The 6,630-nt window shown below is 32.7% G+C and overlaps 1 long non-coding RNA gene across 1 annotated transcript; it reads left to right on the forward strand.

The window, feature by feature from the left end:
* Window positions 1–5,659: 5,659 nt before the first annotated feature.
* On the forward strand, window positions 5,660–6,125 carry LOC135135310 (uncharacterized). The gene is made up of 2 exons (XR_010281500.1): window positions 5,660–5,778; window positions 5,825–6,125. It is a non-coding gene; the product is annotated as an uncharacterized LOC135135310 (long non-coding RNA).
* The last annotated feature ends 505 nt before the right edge of the window (window positions 6,126–6,630 follow it).

Genomic DNA, 6,630 nt, shown 5'->3' on the forward strand with positions numbered 1-6,630 from the left:
TAATTCTAAATATAGAAGTCGTCTCTGAAAGGTGCTGCTACTAGTTGATGATAACCGTAACAATAGTCTTTTTGCTTAAGTTTAAGTTACAATAAAAGAGAGGTTTGAAAAATGTGCAAAAATACTCAAACGCTTTTGCGTCTGTTACTTATGAAACATGAAGTTATATATATAAAGTTTACGAGGAAAATAAAACAGTACAAAAAGGAGTTTCTCCTCACATTGAGCAGAATATGTGAGATCTCAATGTGCCTTAACGTTGTCTATTATCCTACTGCCATTTTTCTTATGGTTTTTACTTTTTCTTGCTACAACAATTTGACGACGAGAAATGTCGACGAATCTATTTTTATCTTCAAAGCAGCTCAACTAACATTAATTCTATGAAGTTTTCACCGTCAACTTTTGTATTTGATTTGTTATTACTTTAACTTTAAAAAGCGATAAACCCAAAGTGTGTATGCAAAAACTTAATGAAGTAAGATTACTGTTTTGTGTAAGACAAATTTCATTTTTTATCTAAGTAGCTTGGGGTTCTTTGTTTCTTAAATTCAGGTAGGTGTTTTCAGTGAACTTAAATAAAAATCTGTTTTTTTTCTGTGGTTCTGGTTTACCAAGTTTTGTGGTGGTCTTAATTAACGTTTTATTGATTTTAAGTCTAATATTTCGTTTTTCGGATAAAATATTTAATTTTACTTTATTATTTCTCCTTCTTTAGTGTAAGCTCGCTACTTTCATGGTGTGTTGATATTTTTGTTTCGATTTTCATTAAACAGATAATTTCCGAAACTACCGGACTGATTGTTGTCAAATTTTATATATATTTTACGAATATTGTGTAGATGACTGATCTTTTTATACTAATCGGATCGAGTATCCGGTCTGAAAATTTGTTTGTAGAAATAGAAAGGTTCCGGGAATTGAATGCTTCCAACCGTAATGCGGAATGTTGTGCCGTTTTGGAATTAAGTCCCGTTAAATTTGAAAAAGGTTGTTTTTTTTTTAACTATTAATTGATACTTTCCTATAAATTGGCTTCTTCATACTAAACGGAATTAATATCTGATATGAAAATTTGCTCGTAGAACTAAAAAGCTTCAGAGAAGCGAATGTTTCAAATCGCAATATTAAATCTTGTGGTGTTTTAAAGTTATGTGTCTTTAAGTTTGAAAAAGGCTGTTTCTTTAACTCATACTCATATGACACTTTCCAAGCTATTGGTCTCTGAATACTAAACGAATCCTGATCCGGTCTGAAAATTTGTTTGAAGAACTAGAAAGCTTCATAGAACCAAATGTTTTAAACCAAATCGCGAAATCTTGTGCTGTTTTGAAATTAAGGCTCATTATATTTGAAAAAGGCTGTGTTTTATCTCTCAAATAACAGTTTCACAGGTATTGTTCTCTCAATACTAAACTGATCGAATATATGATCTGAAAATTTGTTCGTAGAATTAAAAAGCTTGAAAGGGTAATGTTGAATTTTTGTGCCATTTTAGAATTATGTCTAGATAAATTTGAAAAAAGGTTGTTTTTAATTGTCATATGGTTCTTTCATAGGTATTCGTTTCTCAATACTAACCTGATCGAGTATATGATCTGAAAATTTATTCCGAAATTTAGAAAGCTTCAGGGAATCGAATGCTTTAAACGGCAATGTTAAATTTTGTGGGGGTTTAGAATTATCTCTTGATAAGTTTGAAAAAAGGCTGTTTTTTTACTCCCAAATGACATCGTGTTATATTTTGGTCTCTCCATACTAAACGAAATGATTGATTCTTGTATCATTTTAAAATTATCTCAAGATAAGTTTGGAAAAAAAGGTTGTTTTTAATTCTGAAAATCTGTTCGGAGAATTAAAAAGCTTCAGCGAATCGAATGCTTTAAACGGCAATGTTGAATCTTCTGGCGGTTTTGAATTATCTATAGATAAGTTTGAAAAATGGCTGTTTTACAACTCTCAAGAGACTTCGTCCTATAATTTGCTCTCTCCATACTAAACGAAATGAGTATCCGGTCTGAAAATATACTCTAAGAACAAGAAAGCTTCAGGGAAACGAATGCTTTAAACGGCAATGTTGAATCTTGTGCCATTTTAGAATTATCTCTAGATAAGTGTGAAAAAAGGCTGATTTTTAATTGTCATATGGCACTTTCATAGGTATTGGTGTCTCAATACTAAACTGATCGAGTATATGATCCGAAAATTTTTTCCGAGCTTTAGAAAGCTTCAGGGAATCGAATGCTTCAAACGACAGTGTTGATTCTTGTATCATTTTAAAATTATCTCAAGATAAGTTTGGAAAAAAAGGTTGTTTTTAATTGTCTATGGAATTTCTATAGATATTGGTGTTTCAATACTAAACTGATAGAGTATATGATCTGCAAATTTGTTCCGAGATTTAGAAAGCTTCAGGGAATTGAATGCTTCAAAGGACAATGTTGATTCTTGTATCATTTTAAAATTATCTCAAGATAAGTTTGAAAAAAAGGTTGGTTTTTAATTGTCTATGGAATTTTTATAGATATTGGTCTCTCAATACTAAACTGATCGAGTATATGATCTGAAAATCTGTTCGGAGAATTAAAAAGCTTCAGGGAATCGAATGCTTTAAACGGCAATGTTGAATCTTGTGGCCGTTTAGAATTATCTATAGATAAGTTTGAAAAATGGCTGTTTTTCAACTCTCAAATGACATCGTCCTATAATTTGCTCTCTCCATACTAAACGAAATGAGTATCCGGTCTGAAAATATACTCTAAGAACAAGAAAGCTTCAGGGAAACGAATGCTTTAAACGGCAATGTTAAATCTTGTGCCATTTTAGAATTACCTCTAGATAAGTTTGAAAAAAGACTGATTTTTAATTGTCATATGGCACTTTCATAGGTATTGGGTCTCTGAATACTAAACGGATCGAGGATACGATTTGAAAATTTGTTCGGAGATTTAGCAAGCTTCAGAGAATCGAATGCTTTAAACCACAATGTTGAATCTTATGGCGGTTTAGAATTATCTTTAGATAAGTTTGAAAAATGGCTGTTTTTTAACTGTCAAATGACATAGTCCTATATTTTAGTCTCTCCATACTAAACGAAATGAGTATCCGGTCTGAAAATATGCTCTAAGAACAAGAAAACTTCAGGGAATCGAATGCTTTAAACGGGAATGTTGAATCTTGTGCCATTTTAGAATTATCTCTAGATAAGTGGTAAAAGGCTGATTTTTAATTGTCATATGGCACTTTCATAGGTATTGGTGTCTCAATACTAAACTGATCGAGTATATGATCTGAAAATTTTTTCCGAGATTTAGAAAGCTTCAGGGAATCGAATGCTTCAAACGACAGTGTTGATTCTTGTATCATTTTAAAATTATCTCAAGATAAGTTTGGAAAAAAAGGTTGTTTTTAATTGTCTATGGAATTTCTATAGATATTGGTCTCTCAATACTAAACTGATCGAGTATATGATCTGAAAATTTGTTCGGAGAATTAAAAAGCTTCAGGAAATCGAATGCTTCAAACGGCAGTGTTGAATTTTGTGCCGTTTTAGAGTTATCTCTAGACAAGTTTGAAAAAAGGTTGTTTTTTAAATCTGGTATGACATTTTCCAATATTTTGGTCTCTTCATCCTAAACGAAATGAGTATCGGGTCTGAAAATACATATGCTTTAAGAACTAGAAAGCTTCAGCGAATCGAATGCTGCAAACCGTAGTGTGGAATCTTGTGCCGTTTTGGAGTTAGATCTCGCTAAATTTGAAAAAAATCTTAAGTCAGATGATACTTTCCTTGGTATTGGTCTTTTAATACTAATCGAATGAAGTATCCGGGCTGAAAATTTGCTGTCAGAACAAGTAAGCTTCAGGGAATCGAATGCTTTAAGCCCCAATGCGAGATTTTGTGCCGTTGAGTTTTGTCGCGATGTTTTTGAAAAAATGCTGCTTTTTAACTCTTAAATGATACCATCTATATTTATACATATCTATATTGGTCTATCCATATTAAATGGTTAGGGTATCCGGTTTGTCATCTCAAAATTTTGGATAGTAAATTCTATTTAAATTTTATAAAAGAACACACTCCTGTATTTGTGGTTCATGAATCCGCCCAGATTATTTACCCTAAGCCTCCAAAAATATCCAAATTGTATGATAAGTAGATAGAGTGTTGTGCTAATAACGCGAAGGTCGTGGGTCCGATCCACTCAAGGGCCATTTTTCTTCTTACACTGTGACTAGTATCATCTGGTTTTTTAACTTATAGAGGTTATGATTAAAAATAAAAGTTTCGCAAGATTAAGTTTTATAATTTTTTGGAGGAATTGGATTTATAGGATTGCATTTCAAGGGCGAAGGAGGTGCTTAACTATCATGTTCAGGTCAAAGAAGATCCCAGCAAGAAGTTCTTCCTGTTCTAAGAAGTCAATAATTATTAATAAAATGATAGTAACTTGTCCTTTTTTTTTTTCGCAAAAAGTAGATAGGAATGTAATAGAAGTAGAATATTTAAACTTGGAGGAAAACCATTCTTGACTAAAAAATAATTTAATCAAACAAAACAATGGTTCAATAATGACATATTTGGGACAAAAGGTGACACATATTTATTTAATTTCTTTTAGCAGTTAACATTTGATTGTGCTTTCTTGTGTCTTCAACTTTAAAATACTTGCATGAACTTTTCTTTAAATCATATTAACCACGTAAAATTTTTTTGAAATGAAAATTGTGTCATCAATATTAACGTAATGTAATACATTCAATCTCACCTACTAGCTAACGCAGAGCTCAAATTCGAATAAATTTATACCCAATTTTAGCTAGTGTTTACTTAATTTAAAATCATGAATTATTTCAACCTGTAAATGGCATTTTCAATATCACGCTTATTACCCCATGAACACCGAAAAATCACAAAAATTCGTGACGCGTTTCGCCAACCATGTAACTTATTACGAAACGCGTTCGTTTAAAAATGTCCTATTGACTGACATATTTTTTCCAAGCTTGCTTGGCAAACTTGCAGTTGTGTAAACGGCTCTTTAGGAAATATTATTTTAAAAGACCACTTGCACTTCCAACAAGCACTTTTGGATACAGAAAGTCAATGTTCACTGTTTGTTGGACTCTATTATATGTATTTCTGAATGTTTGAAATGGATAAATGTCCAACTATTTGACATTACTTTTGTTGTTCAAACTAAAAATTGTGTTCAAACTTTTAACACTGCGTCAACTACATGAATTTTTGCTTGGTTCACCAATCTTTACTCATAGGCTTCCTTGCTGTAAGAACCAATTATTAAAATCCTATATTCTTTTATCTTTTCCATTCCGTATTACTTTGCGCAACCACCCGTAAAACATTATTTAATTATCCAATTTCGGAAAGTGTTATTGGCAGCATTTTTCCACGCCGAACTAAACGAGACTTAATTACAACTCTCGTGAATCGATACCAGCACACCTCTTTCGGTAAATATGAACGTGTAAAAATTTTAATATGCTCGGTCACGTCGAGAGGACCCTCATCTGGCCAACCGTGAATGTATAACATATTAGATGTCGACCAGATAATGTTAAACCTGGTGCAGGTTGTTGCTAAGCCTCGCCATTGTTCGACGTAATACCTAAAATGAATTGTTCCAGAAAGCCGGATATTAGCTGAAACAAACAACAAATAAGTCGTATTCCGACTACAAGCAGAAACAGTCGGATTTAAAGAGGGAAAAGCGTTGACCGAAAACAAATTCAGATAAAACACGAAAAATCTGATCGGTAAGTACAATGTGCAAATCTTTTTAAAATATTGAAAAGTTTTCAGATGGCTTTTCAGCAGCTCAAAGCAAACAGGATGAGTTTTTGTAAAGCGAAAGCACTTGAAGCTTCGGTACAAGAAATTGCGACGGGAGTGCTTGCAGGGTTTTAGTGGAGCGAAGGGCGTTTTTGTGAAAATGTCGCCTGATGCTTTAAACTACTAAAGCGCATTATTGACATTCCGACAGATATTAGTTTTATTTATTATTTGCTCTATGGGGTACATCATCTCCACAGATTGGCTAAAATTACTTTGAAACTCTTATTTATGTCGGAAATAAATTGTCGGATGAACAGTCCACAGAGTAGAGACTGAATTATAAACAACACACAGTTTCAATCCTCGCTGCTTTCTTTTATAATTTCTAGAGCTTTGTAAGCTGAAAACAGTGGTGACAACCGCGTCCCGAAATTTTCATAAATAATAATCGAAATATTCATTTTTGCAGATAATTCTCTTGTGTCGAGTATCGTATAAACAATGGAACTATTATTACGTTTCAATTTTGTAACAAGGAAAATATTTGCTACAGGATATTGCGAAACGTGTGTTATTTGTGGAAAGAAACCATGGACTTGTTTACAACGCGATATACCGGTGACTGCACTGAATATATGCAGTTTCAATTACTGTTGTGTGTGTATATTAGCTGTTTGAATTATAGAATACACTGGCGTTTGGCCGGTAAATACACTCGATATGAAACCAATTTCTGATTACATTTCGAGGTGTATGGTTGTTCGAATTGCTCGATAGTGTAAATAGTGGGTACTCTTGTTTTTTATTTCGATTTAACTTCCACATGTATTGGA

Source organism: Zophobas morio, unplaced genomic scaffold (genome assembly GCF_036711695.1).
Source record: "Zophobas morio isolate AGI-343-1 ecotype UQ-CSIRO unplaced genomic scaffold, CSIRO_AGI_Zmor_V1 ptg000024l, whole genome shotgun sequence".
Classification (NCBI taxonomy): domain Eukaryota; kingdom Metazoa; phylum Arthropoda; class Insecta; order Coleoptera; family Tenebrionidae; genus Zophobas; species Zophobas morio.